Source organism: Triticum dicoccoides, chromosome 6A (assembly GCF_002162155.2).
Source record: "Triticum dicoccoides isolate Atlit2015 ecotype Zavitan chromosome 6A, WEW_v2.0, whole genome shotgun sequence".
NCBI classification, from domain to species: domain Eukaryota; kingdom Viridiplantae; phylum Streptophyta; class Magnoliopsida; order Poales; family Poaceae; genus Triticum; species Triticum dicoccoides.
This window is the reverse complement of record NC_041390.1, coordinates 334,450,549-334,465,194: the sequence shown is the minus strand read 5'-3', so window position 1 is coordinate 334,465,194 and position 14,646 is coordinate 334,450,549.

The following is a 14,646-nucleotide window of genomic DNA, read 5'->3' as shown; positions in this document are numbered from 1 at the left end:
GGATGCTAGCAACACTATCATATACGTGAGCCAAAAGGCGCAAACGGTCCCGGGCCAGGTAAGGTGGCACCCGTGGGAATACCGTGCGTGAGGCCGCAAAGTGATATGATGTCTTACATGCTAGATCGGTGTGACTTAGGATCGGGGTCTTGACAGCATTGGTATCAGAGCCTGACTGCCTGTATGATTACCAAGCCAGACTGGTCGAAGTTGAGTCTAGAAATGCTTTAGTTATGTAAGGGAATTGATTGTGGGATGGAACGTAAGGCTCTGTTTACTCCTTTACCCTATGCCTTCTGATCTGGGTCAACCTCTTCTTTTCTACGGGGATTAAGAACTAGGCCTTCTCATCTATCTATCAGGCTGACGTGTTACTAATCCATAGACTTATAGGATTGATGGATTTAAGCCTTAGTTCAGTTCCTACTACTTCCGTGTGTTCATAGTTGGTCTCAGAACCTTGATATTGTGCTTCTGAGTGGTTATGCCACCAATTTGCAGAATGTCTCAAAACTTTTTGAGCATTTACAGCCATTATGTTGTCCGAGTCATCCCAAGTCTCTACATAGTCTGATGCAATTGCAAATCCTTTCTTTCCATTCCCGATGTCCTTTATGGTCAGAATAAGCACACTAACCGGTGCGTTGAGGTAATTTATTGCCTCGACATATATGTTGGAGCTATTATTATGACCCTAGGTGTTTGTCGGTGTACTAGAATAGGGGTACCCTAGTACCCTGAACTTGTGCATGGGCAGTTGCAGCACCCCGCGGCAAGGCTTGCCGGGAGAACGCCAAGATCCTCCGTGGTTCCCTTGGAGCCATTCAAGAACAAAGTATTTAAGCTCAGGAGACAAGGCCCCGGCAAGAGGAGCTCGCCAGGAAGGCCAACCAAGGCACTCCAAGGAACTTGCCGCGACGCGCCTCGCGCTCCGGCAAGGCAACAGGGCCCCGGCAAGAGGAGCTTGCCGGGAAGACCAACCAAGGTACCCCGAGGCCCGGTGAGCGACAAGCTTCCGGACCCGACAAGATAACAGCAGCGGCAAGGCGCTTTCCGCGGCAGGCGGCCACTTTGTGCCCACGCTTCAGCGCATCAACCAACGTGTCGCCCTGGGGGCCTCTCCAGGCGCGCGTGGCAGGAGGCTGTGCAGCCAGCGGTGCGCAGTGGCATGCGAAGCTGACAAGATCGCCATCGTGGCGAACGGTGGCGCCCCTAACGGTCCTTTTCTGCACTGTTTGGGCGACTCGGACGGGCATTTAATGCCCTTGTCCCCTGCCGTCAGGGTTAGGTAGGGTGCACTGTACAAGTAACTGTACCAACCACCTCACTTTTTACATTTGTACCCTTCTCTGCGTTGCCACCTGTTGGTGACCCCTTTAGCGTATAAAAGGAGGCCCATGCGCAACGTAGGGGAGGTTCGGTTCGACTAGTTCGGGACCCAGAAAAACACTACGCTCTCTCTCTAGAGCAAGAACACAAGATAATACAACCAGACAAGCAGCAGTAGGAGTGTTATCTCTCCGGAGAGCTCCGAAGCTGGGTAAACTGCTCGTGTGCTTCGCCTCGATCTGCTCTTCGTGCGATCTCCGCCCCCCGCCGAACCGAAAGGGGCCCGGTCCGCCGGCCCCATAGGTGTTCGTCGATCAGTTTCCCTGACATCTTTGGCGCGCCAGGTAGGGGGCGTCGAGATTGCGTGAACCTGATCCGGCGTTCACACGAGCTAGATCTTCATTCCCTTCATCAACATGCCACCGAAGAAGAAGACTTCGGCGGCAGCCGCTCCGTCGACGTCACTTCCGCCACCGTTGGAGCAAACGGGTGGTGGAATGGACACCGGCGGAAGAATGGACGTCGACGAGGAAGCTCGTGATGCTGCCAGGTCCAAGAACAAGGCTGCACAAACCTCGGCGACTGTACATGTTCCACGCTACTCTCAGGAGGCGCAAGACCAACAGCGTCATGGCACTTGCAGTGCCATATGCATGATAGGCCAAGACCAAGCTGGTGGATCTCGGGGCACTCAAGACCAGCATGCACGCTAGCATGTTGGCACGAGCGGGGCACGGTCGCCTGGACGGGATACTGCTCCTTCTAACATAGTTAGAACTTCGAGCACGTCCCGCTCCTCGCGCCGTCCGCCACTGCCACCCACCACTCCAGCAGAAGCTTTGGCGCGAGCTCAACTTCTCCTAGATTACCCTCCGACGTCGGACAAGATCGACGAATGGAGGGCCACCATTCAGAGTCTCATCGGCTACGCCAATGGCGACACTCCATGGCGGCCGAGCGCGTCGCCGCCGCGGCAGGGTTGCCGGGCGCGAGCCGGTGGCGACGAAACGGGTGGAGGTGCAACTACCATGCAATCACCACCCCGAAGGCCAAGATCGCCGACTCGCCGGATCCACCTCGACAGCGACTCCACCGCATCGTCTGATCCACGAGCTCGTCGCGATCAGCGCCAAATTCTTCATGATCGACAACAAGAAGACGCTCGAACTCGCATCGAGCGCCAAAGAGAAGCGCGACGTCAATCCGACAAGCGCGCTGGGCCCTCTGTTGACATGCATGCGCCACGGGAACCAGGCGATCTGCCGTACGCGGTAGGTTGCCCTGTGTTCACTCGTGAGCTGCGGCAAGTCCAGTGGCCCAGCACGAAGAACTTCAAGCTAGACGTACCAGAGAAGTACGACGACAAGACGCATCCGTCAGAGTTCCTCGGCATCTACACCATCGCGGTGCAGGCTGCCGGGGGACGGGATGACAAGATCCTTGCCAACTACTTCCCGCTGGTACTCAAGCCCAACGTTAGGTCCTGGCTCATGCACTTGTCGTACAACTCCATATCCTCTTGGGCTGATCTGTGCCATCAGTTTGTCGGCGCCTTCACAGGTGGACACAAGCCTCATGGCCAGGAGAGTGATCTTCATCTGCTCGCCCAGAAGGAAGGAGAGCCCCTGCGCAAGTACATTCAGAGATTCAGCACTATGCAGCACAACATCCCAGACGTCCACCCTGCCGCGGTGATCAGCGCGTTCCATCAGAACGTGCGAAACCGTAGGATGTGGGAGGAAATGGCAATGTGCAAGATCAGGGACGTCAGTGAGTTATATGCACTAGCCGACAAATGTGCACGTGCTGAGGAAGGGAGAAGACTCCCCGGAGAGAATGTAGGAGCGGGGGGATCGGACAGTGAAGATGCTGCCCCGGCAAGGAAAAACCGGCGGCAGAACAACAGAAGGAGGAAAGGCAAAGAGGTGCTAGTTGTTGAGTAGTCCGACAACGGTGGTGGCGCCAAGGAAGCCAAAGCTGGTGACTCCGGCAAGGAGGTTGCCACGGAGGTGGCGGTCGCCGACAAGCAGGACGGCACCAACAAGCAGTATTGCAAGATCCACCGCACCAAGGGCCATGATCTCCAGAACTGTAAGAGAGTCGAGCAGTTTGTTGAGCATAGAAAGCTGAATACGAGCGGCGCGACAAGGAGAAGGCCCAGGAAGGTGTTGGGGGATCCGGCAAGAAACGTCCCGGCCGAGGAGGACGCCGCGGCAAGGCCAAGCAGCGGCAAGGAGACAGACCTTCTCGCGGCCGCGACAAGGATGAAGATGACGACGACGATGAAGACATGGATGATGAGGAGACTGATGAGCAGGAGTTCCAGAAAGCCACAGAGGTCCTGTGCATTGATGGTGGTGCTTCTCTGCACACCTCGCACCGTCAGCTCAAGCAGTGGGTGTGGGAAGTTAATGCAGCAGAACCACCCGTCAAGTCACGCAAGCCTCTGAAATGGTCCAGCACGCCTATCATCTTTGATATTGAGGACCACCCTGATCGCGTAACTGCGATCGGGTGCTTGTCGATGTTGGTTTCACCAACAATCCGCAACCTCAAAGTCACTAAGATGTTAGTTGATGGCGGGGCCGGCTTGAACCTGATCTCCTCCGCGGTGCTCCAGAAACTCCAGATCCCTGACAGCGAGCTCGAAGAGACCGGTACATTTCAAGGAATCAACCCGGGAAGGAGCAAGCCGAAGGGAAAGATCACGTTGCCGGTAACATTTGGCAGCGAGCTAAATCAGGACTGAGAGGGTCACGTTTGACGTTGCTGACTTTCCATTACCTTACAATGGAATCCTTGGCCGTCCGGCACTCGCCAAGTTCATGGCAGCCTCTCACTATGCGTACAACGTACTGAAAATGCCAGGCCCGATAAGTGTCATCTCTATCCCTGGCGACAAGAAGGATGCTCTTATCTGTGCCAACAAGATCTACCGGGAAGCAGCAGTCGCAGCAGAACGCAAGACACTTGCCGCTGAAGCACCCGGGGGGAAGAAGAAGACCAATTCCGGCAAGAGCTCTGATGCCCACTCCGGCAAGCGCACCTCTTCGGAGTGCTGCGCTACCGTCGAGGATGCGCCATCGAGCTCCACCGGCAAGTGTAAGAAGGCAATGGCAGCTCCACCTGAGACCAAGAAGGTGTCCGCCAAGGAGGACGGCACTGGTGGTACCTTCACCATCAGCGCCACCCTTGACCCCAAATAGGAAAGCGCGCTCGTTGCTTTCCTGCGGGCGAATGTCGACGTATTTGCGTGGCAACCGTCTGATATCCCCGGTGTTCCCAAGAAAGTAATTGAGCACCACCTTGCCGTCTGTCCTCATGCGCGGCCCGTCAAGCAGAAAGTCAGGAAGCAGGCAATGGAGCGCCAAGAATTCATCGCAGAAGAAATCAAGAAGTTGGAAGCAGCAGGCCTTGTCAGAGGAGTGCTCCATCCCACGTGGTTGGCCAATCCTGTTGTCGTGCGCAAGGCTAACGGGAGATGGAGGCTTTGTATTGACTTCACTGATGTTAATAAAGCTTGTCCCAAAGACCCATTTCCCTTGCCGCGCATTGACCAGATTGTTGACTCCACAGCCGGATGTGATTTTCTTTCATTTCTTGATGCATACTCAGGATACCATCAGATCTTCATGGCAGAAGAGGATGAAGAGAAAACCGCATTTATCACCCCGTGTGGCACGTACTGCTTCGTACGGATGCCTTTCGGTTTGAAGAATGCTGGTTCAACATTCGCAAGGGTAGTCCACCACGCTTTTGAGCCGCAGATGCATAGAAATGTGGAAGCCTACATGGATGACATAGTGGTCAAAAGCAAGAACAGGGCGACCCTGATTCAAGATTTAGACGAGACATTTGCAAATCTGCGCAGGATCAACCTCAAGCTTAACCCCGAGAAGTGCGTGTTTGGAGTCCCATCCGGCAAGCTTCTCGGGTTCTTCGTGTCTCAGCGGGGAATTGAAGCCAATCCCGACAAGATCAAGGCCATTGAGCAGATCGAAGCACCAAAGCGCGTCAAGGATGTACATAGGCTTGCCGGTTGCGTGGCTGCTCTCAGCAGGTTTATCTCTAGATCTGCCGAGCGCGCCCTGCCATTTTTCAAAATTTTGAAAAAGGCAGGTCCAATGAAATGGACTCCGGAGGCGGAGGCTGCGCTGCAGGACTTGAAGAGATACCTGTCCTCCACTCCAACACTTGTCGCACCTAAGCCGCAAGAGAAGTTGCTGCTGTATATAGCGGCAACCAATCAAGTGGTTAGTGCTGCGTTAGTGGCGGAGAGGAAGGCAGATGATGAGCCAGCAACCACAGCAGGTGCATCCAGTGACAAGCAGGGGGCTTCGCCGACAAGCTCTGGTCCCGACAAAGATGGATCTGCGCAGGAGCATGATAAGATGCAGAAGAGAATGGTGCAGCATCCAGTTTACTTTGTCAGTTCCCTTCTACAGGGGGCTAGATCAAGGTACCCTGGTGTGCAGAAGTTGCTTTTCGGCCCCCTCATGGCCTCAAGAAAGTTGCGCCATTACTTCCAAGGACATGAGATCACAGTCGTCACTCGCTTTCCGCTGAAGAGGATACTGCAAAATCCAGAAGCGACAGGCAGGATTGTCGAGTGGGCGCTGGAACTGTCAAGCTTTGGCCTCAAGTTTGAGAGCACTTCAACTATCCAAAGCAGGGCATTGGCAGAGTTCATAGTAGAATGGACGCCAACCCCAGATGAAGAAATTCCAGAGACGAGCATCCCCGTCAAAGAGGCAAGCAAAGAGTGGCTGATGTACTTTGATGGTGCTTTCTCGCTGCAAGGCGCCGGAGCGGGCGTGCTGCTTGTCGCACCCACCAGAGAGCACCTCAAGTACGTAGTCCAGATGCACTTTCCCAAGGAGCAAGCAACCAACAATACTGCAGAGTATGAAGGATTGCTTGCCGGTCTCAGAATCGCAGCAGACCTTGGGATCAAGAAGCTCATTGTCAGGGGTGACTCACAGCTTGTTGGCCGCCAAGTGAACAAGAACTACCAGAGTCCATTGATGGAAGCATATGTTGATGAAGTGAGGAAGCTAGAAGAACACTTTGACGGCCTACAGATGGAGCATATCCCAAGAGCTCAGAATGACATTGCTGATGGCCTGTCAAAGTGCGCCGCACTAAAGTTACCTCTGGAACCAGGGATCTTTGTGCTCAAGTTGACTCAACCATCCGTAACACCATCAACTGGACAAAGCAAGAAGAGGAAGTTGGTTTCTGGTGACTACTTTCCGGCAGAGCTCCCCGAAGCCGCCGCCAAGAAAGTCCCCAAGATTAACACCAAGGATGCTGAGGGGCAGTCTGCTCCGGCAAGCCTTATGGTTTGTTCCGTTGAAGCGGACGCTCCCGACAAGTTTTGCTCCGGCAAACTTGCCGGGGAACATCAAGCTCCGGCAGGGCCGCAAGTCCTTGCCGTAGAAGCGGATGTTCCCGCAGCAGCAGATGTGCCTTTAGTCCTTGTTGTCGAGCCACAAGCTCCAGCATGGGCACAGCAGATTGTCCATTTCCTTCAGACAGGAGAACTTCCCGAAGAGCAAGAAGAAGCGGAAAGAGAAGCCCGGCAGTCAAGTATGTACCAGTTTGTCGATAGCATACTGTACAGAAGAAGACTCAACGGTGTGAAATTGAAGTGTATTTGCCGGGAAGATGGACAAAAGCTGTTGGCAGAGATACATGGAGGCATATGTGGCCACCACATTGGCGCAAGAGCACTTGCCGGCAAAGCTTTCCGGCGAGGTTTCTTTTGGCCGACAGCCCTCCAGGATGCAACTGCACAAGTAACCAAGTGTGAAGCGTGCCAGTTCCACTCCAAACAGATACACCAGCCAGCTCAAGCTCTCCAGACGATCCCTTTATCCTGGCCATTTTCGGTCTGGGGGCTCGATATCCTCGGCCCTTTCCCCCGAGCTGTCGGGGGCTTTGAGTACTTGTACGTCGCAATCGACAAGTTCACAAAGTGGCCGGAAGTGCAGCCAGTGAGGAAGGTGACAGCACAGTCAGCAGTCAAGTTCTTCAGGTCAATTGTTTGCCGTTTCGAGATCCCTAACAGGATCATCACCGACAACGGCACGCAATTCATGAGCCGCACCTTCATGCAGTACGTCCAAGACCTTGGCGCCAAGGTCTACTTTGCTTCTGTTGCTCATCCGAGAAGCAACGGTCAAGCAGAGAGGGCAAATGCTGAAGTGCTGCGCGGACTCAAGACCAGAACTTTCGACAGGCTGCGCAAGTGCGGAAGAAACTGGATCGAGGAGCTGCCGGTGGTTCTTTGGTCGATCAGAACGACGCCAAATCGAGCCACTGGCCAGACACCTTTCGCTCTATTCTATGGAGCAGAGGCAGTTCTCCCCACGGAACTCGTATACAGATCGCCTCGAGTGCTCGCTTATGATGAGCTTGAGCAAGAACAGCTACGACAAGACGACGCGCTGCTCCTTAAGGAAGATCGTCTTCAGGCTGCTGTACGAGCTGCTCGATACCAGCAAGCTTTGCGCCGCTACCATGGCCACAAAGTTAAGGCCAGAAGCTTCGAGGAAGGCGACCTTGTTCTTCGGCGTGTTCAGTCCGCCAAGAATTCCAACAAGTTGACGCCGAAGTGGGAAGGCCCTTATCGGGTGAAACGAGTCACAAGGCCCAGCGCTGTCCGCCTTGAGACCGAAGATGGCATTCCGGTGAGCAACTCCTGGAACATAGAACATCTTCGTAAGTTTTTCCCGTAGGGCGCGGTTGCCGGAACCCCTTCCGGCAACCACCTTTTGTACAAGTCTTGCCGCTGTTGCATGTAATCCTTTGTACAAAGCCGGGCGCAGATCCCGTGCATAAGTAAAACCCCATGTGCTCCGCACAACTTGTCCATTTCATGCATTAGTTTCTTTCTTGCATGTGTTATCTGACACTTTGTGCAGCACCTACATCCGGTAAGCAATAACGAGCCGAAGGGCTCCATATTATTATATTCTCTTCTTTCTTCTTTTTTCAACAAAGGAAAAGAAGGTTCCCTCGCACACATGTTTGCCGGGGGGAAGGAGAAGATTGTGGTATGGACCAGGCGTCGTTCAAGCAAAGTCTTGCCTTGCCAGGAAGCAAACGACAGAAAAGCTAAGTTGCCAAAGTTTGAGCAATCAGTTTTTAAATTTTTGAGTTATCTTCCTCGAACGACCCTGCTTTGTATGGAAAACCTATGCGCGGAGGAACCAACTCGTGGCTAGTTGCGCCCTTACTTTGTTTCGAGTCCGCTCAACAACTTAAGTGTGCTGCATCTAGTCGCGACAAGGTTTCTTGTCGGAAGCAGCGCCGCCAGCAGGCTGCTGAAGTTCCGCACTCAGCGCTCGCGGCTCGGGTCCCTGCGCCGACAAGTTCCCTAGAAGCGTAGGGTAAAAACATACAAAGGAAGGAATCTAGTACAGGAAATAACATAGCAATTGATAACAGAAATAAAGTTATATTACAAGATAACTTGTCGCAGCTCTAACACAATGTTTTCATAACATGATTAGCAGCGACAAGGGAAAAGAAGAAATCGGCGGCCTAGTCTACGCGTCCGCCCTCGACCCTCTTGATCTCGCTCACCTTGTCCACAATGGGTGTGACAAGGGCCTTGAGTGCGTCCCGATCGGCGTCTGGCGGCAAGGACTTGAGGACGTTGGTGAAGCTGAGGCCTGGATTGCGGAAGGCCACCTTCATCAGCACCTTCTGGAGAACCCCGGCGCAGATTTTGCGCGACTCGTCGGCCAGCTGCTTTGGGATCCTTTCCCGGAGCCGCCGGAGTGTCGTCGCCACGCACTTGAAGAACAGGCTGAGCTTGGCGCTGGGTTGAAGATTCTCGTCGGAGGGATACCCAAAGTCCTCCATCCCCAGCTGCGCCAGCTCCTCGTTGATGACTGCGGCAATATTCACCAGACCCTCGGTCCAGTGCTCCACCGTGTCTCTGAACGAGTTCTGGGTAACTGCGATGCTCTCCAGCAGCGCCTTGTCAGCCTTGACCTTCTCCGACAAGGTCTTTTCCCGCTCCTTGGCGGCCTCCAGTGTCTGCGCCAGCGTGGCCAGCTTCAGCTCCAGGTCTGCATTGGAATCCTTGACGGCTCTGAGCTCCTTGCCCCTCTCAGCGAGAAGACCTTGCAGCTCACCGTGGGTGGCAGCATCCTTCTCACGCTCATGCTTGAGCGCGGCAAGCTCCTCGCCGCTCTTCCCAATGTTGGCCTCCAACTGCGCCACCTTCTCCTCCAGCTCTTTCTTGGCGGCCTCTGCGATCGCCGCAGCGTCCTTTGCTTCCTTGAGCGCCCCGCTGAGTGCTTGCTCACGCTCAGCAAGCTCCTCCTCGTAGCTGTCGAGGTTGGCCGTCCGCTGCACCAATTCACCTTCTCGCGCGGATTGCTTCTTGGCGGCCAGCCTTTGCTCCTCCTCAGCTTCGGCCTTCTCAAGAAGGAAGGCCGTGCGCTCCTCATCGAGTCGCTCCCGCTCCTATGCCAGGGACCGGAGAGCTTCTTGATTGTGGCCTCGGAGCTCCTCCGCGCGCTTCTCCATGTCAACTCCCGCCTTCACGACAAGCGCTTCCCGGGAAGCCAGCTTGGCTTGCCGGGCGCGGTAGAGTGACAGCAGCTTCCGCAGCAGCTGCTCCTCCTCAGGCTCGCCACTGCTGCTGCCAGGTGCGTCGACCAACGACAGTCTGGCGGAGGCGAGCACCTCCTCATCAAAAGATTCCCCCTCGACCGGCTCCCTGGAGCTCGACGCCCAGGGTAGCTTGATGAAGATATCGTCGCCGGCCTTCAAGTAGGCGCCGGGCTGGGGCTCCTCGGAGCCCGGCTCCGCAGAAGCGGCGGAGGGATCGACAGTCGGCGCAGCACCTAGCGCTCCTGCGGCCTCAGGGTCGTCAGTGCGATCGCCCGACCCCTCACCGGCTTCTGCGGCGGCAGCCCTGGCGGCCTCCTCGCCGGCGGTCTCATCAGCACCGGCCCCTTCCTCGCCGGCGCCCTCTGTCTCCATTGGCTCAGCCGCAGATGGGTCTGAAGAACGAAGAAGGGAAAAAAATCAATCAAAAATCCAAGAGAAGAAAATCAGAAGAAGAAGAACCCAAGGGAAAGTTTTTGGACAAGTGAGTTACCTATGCCAAGATCTGCAGTTGCGGTCTCGGCCGCCGCAGGATCGACGTTGCTGCCCCTTGCCGGAGAGCGCTCCCTTACCGGGAACCCCTCCCTTGGCGGCGTAGTCGAAGCAGATGGCGCTTCGGGACCAGCTTCCAGGCACTCCTGGTGTGGCTGCTCTGCTCCTACACAAATCAACACGCAAGATATCAACAAAGGAAAAAGCACTCAAGCGCGCCCGACAGCAGAAAGCTAACTATGAACTTACGCTGGGGGCTGCGCTGGGGGCTGCTTTGAGGAGTGATTGCCGGGTCCGTCAAGGTGGTCTCGGACCCACCCCCTGCTGACACGGTGGGGTCATCTTCGATGACAATCACCGCGGCCTTGGCCCTCTTCGCCGCTCTCTGGGCCAGCGTCCTGAAAAGAAAGGAGTCCAGATTGAAGCAAGCCAGATACAAGATATAAACAGCAAGATTGAAGAACTACAAGAGCACCAAAGAAATTTACTCTTCTACCTCCTCGTCGGAGCTGAGCGCGGAAAGATCGAAGTCCGGCCCTCCTACGGTGCGGCGAGGCGGAGGAGTAGGATCCCTTGCCCGCTTGGTGGGGGCGGTGGCGGTGGCCCGGGAAGATCCCGCTCCAGTTGCCGCTGCTGCGTGAGGTGCTCCCGCGGCAACATTGCTTGCCGCGGTAGAGCGCGTCGCACGGCTCGGCGGCTGTTGACCCGGCTGCCGCCCCGCTGCATCTCCGGCCCTGCGAAGGCGCCTTCTTGGCGGGGCCGGGGGCTCCGCCTGCGGCAAGTTTTATGAAGGCTCGGGCTCTTCCTCGCCGGCCTCGCTCGGCTCGGCTTCAGAACCGGCAGGCTCTTCCTCGCTAATGAACTCCGCGCGCTCGGCAAGGTTTGCCGCCTCCGCCTCCTCCACAGTGAACCCGAACGCGCCCGCGGCAGCTGCGGCCGCAACCTCTTCCGCCCTAGTGGCGATGCACTGCAGCTCCTCGTCGGTGGTGTCACGGGTGAGGCTCTTCTGCTCGTCACCGTGGACCGGCACTTCTTCCAAGTTATCGAAGAACGCTTGCACGACGTCATCTGCAGGCTCTTGCCAAGTTGGAACGATTCCGTGTGAATCGCACAACGGCATCATGGCGCGGATCCGGTCAAGCGAAGAATTGTTGCATAAAGGGACGACGCCCCTCGGCAGCATGAATGGGTGTTGGGGGTCGCGTTTGAACAACTCTAGAAGCATTGCATCCAGCTCCAAGACGGTGAAGTTGTAGTTGAGGCCCGGCCGCAGCCTCATGATGTCCGCCGAGTTCTTGAATTCCTAGGCGGGCCTCCCCCTCTCCTGAAGGGGGGCGATGCGGCGGCGGAGGAAATCTGCGCCTACAGCGCCTACAGTGAGCCCGGCAAGCCTGAGGCGAAGGATCCTAGTAATGGCGATCTTCAGCCTCTCGTCTTCCGGGGCCACGTTGCTCCAGTCATTGCGGCGCACTATTGGAGCTTGGCGCACGGCGGTGAAGGGCTGCGGATTCTCCTTGACGATCCAGCACCACTCCGCTCTCCACTCATCCCACTTGCTGCGGAGCTCACCCTCCAAGTACGCCTCCTTCTTGCCAACTCTCGAGATCCAGGCAATCCCTCCGGCAAGCGGCTCTCCTCTCTCTACCCGAGGTATGAAGAAGTGGCGGAAAAGGGCAACACTGGGGTGCACTCCGACAAAGTTTTCGCACAAATGTGCGAAAACTGCCATGGTCAGAACGGCATTGGGGGTGAAGTCAAGAAGGCGGAAGCCGTAGGTGTTCATGATATCGCAGAAGAACTCCGAGAAGGGCGGGCAGAGCCCGCAATAAAAGAACAGCGCGAAGAATGGGTACCCGTTTGGAGCCAGCTCCGAAGCAGTGGCTGGGAGTACCCTCGTGCGCGGATGCGCCCGCGTCTCCGTTGCCCAAAAGAGGTAGAAGTACTACCTCAGCTCCTGCACGCCGAGCTGGGGAGAGAAGATCGCCCGCTCCTTCCGCAGCGCCGCGAGCCGCTGCGCCTCGGCCGACTTCACGCCCTTTCCCTTGTCGGCTTTCGAAGCCATGGCGAAGGTGGTGGGGGAGGTCGACGGCGTTGGTGATGCTGGTGGCAATGGGGGGCGGAGCGCTGCTCTCTCGGCTTCGAGAAGAAGGGGGGGGGAGCGGCGGAGGTTCGTGAAGATGGAGTAGTAGCAACCAGCGAGGGGGAACGAACTGCCCCTATTTCCTCTGCTTATAAAGAGGGACGGGGCGGACGTTTCGCCCTTCCGAATAAAGAACCACCCATGATCTCTCCCACGATGCCGCATTCAACGCGTGCCGTTAGGGGAGAGCGCGGTGGATACGGAGCGAGATTCGGTGTGGCCCAATCCGCGTGTGCCCGTGCCCTGTCTTGGGCCTGGCCCAACAGCGCTCGACACCGTGTTTGGCCCAGGCCCGGGGGCTCCTGTCGGTGTACTAGAATAGGGGTACCCTAGTACCCCGAACTTGTGCACGGGCAGTTGCAGCACCCCGCGGCAAGGCTTGCCGGGAGAACACCAAGATCCTCCGTGGTTCCCTTGGAGCCATTCAAGAACAAAGTATTTAAGCTCAGGAGACAAGGCCCCGGCAAGAGGAGCTTGCCGGGAAGGCCAACCAAGGCACTCCAAGGAACTTGCCGCGACGCGCCTCGCGCTCCGGCAAGGCAACAAGGCCCCGGCAAGAGGAGCTTGCCGGGAAGACCAACCAAGGTACCCCGAGGCCCGGTGAGCGACAAGCTTCCGGACCCGACAAGATAACAGCAGCGGCAAGGCGCTTGCCGCGGCAGGCGGCCACTCTGTGCCCACGCTCCAGCGCATCAACCAACGTGTCGCCCTGGGGGCCTCTCCAGGCGCGCGTGGCGGGAGGCTGTGCAGCCAGCAGTGCGCAATGGCATGCGAAGCTGACAAGATCGCCATCGTGGCGAATGGTGGCGCCCCTAACGGTCCTTTTCTGCACTGTTTGGGCGACTCAGACGGGCATTTAATGCCCTTGTCCCCTGCCGTCAGGGTTAGGTAGGGTGCACTATACAAGTAACTATACCAACCACCTCACTTTTTACATTTGTACCCTTCTCTTCGTTGCCACCTGTTGGTGACCCCTTTAGCGTATAAAAGGAGGCCCATGCGCAACGTAGGGGAGGTTCGGTTCGACTAGTTCGGGACCCAGAAAAATACTACGCTCTCTCTCTCTAGAGCAAGAACACAAGATAATACAACCAGACAAGCAGCAGTAGGAGTGTTATCTCTCCGGAGAGCTCCGAAGCTGGGTAAACTGCTCGTGTGCTTCACCTCGATCTGCTCTTCGTGCGATCTCCGCCCCCCGCCGAACCGAAAGGGGCCCGGTCCGCCGGCCCCATAGGTGTTCGTGGATCAGTTGCCCCGACAGTGTTTTAGGGAGTCACCTAGTAATCTAGCAATGCTTTGCATTCCTGGTGTGATGATTCTGGCCACCATTCTCGAAAGCATTCCATGATGCCAATTAGTAGTAGGTATTCTACTCCTGGGTTTTTGAACCCGAGATTCACCCTACCTCATGTTGTTAGTATTTGCTAGTTCCCTTAAGATACTAGTAACCTTTGCATTAGTCCTCGAGGTCCGTGGTAGTTCCTTCTTCCAAATACTACGAACCGCTTATGGTAGAAGTTCTTTGAACCAAAAGATCACAACTAGAGTGCTCTTGATGAGTTATCCATTCTGCATTGTGAATCTTCCACTCCTACCCTTCTGCATGGGTTGTCCGGAAGAAATGTTGAGCTTTGCTCGACATTCTAATCTATGCATCCACAACTCAGAAAGATATATGTCCCCTTCAGTTGTCCCTCTTCATTTGTATTCTGACCATCATCTATCAATTGATAGTCAAGAGTATGCGTGCATTCGTTCATCGGTGCCTATCATTCTCGTGGTCCGTCAAGCCATCCTATTCCAGAATGACAAGGAGAAACAAACTCTAGAACCTCATCCATATCTAGGATTGGGTCAAAGTAGTTGTATTCCATAGATCAAGATGCCAATCCAGTTTTTGTTCTCTTCTACCATGGAGTGTTACCATCTTTATGTCAGGAGTGTCATGAGAATTGCACCACCTCTTATGAATTCTTGACGCAGTAATACTTCTTGCCATCATTGTTCATTCCTCGGTTCCGTGTTATTGTAACCGGAGTGCCAACAAGTGTACTGTG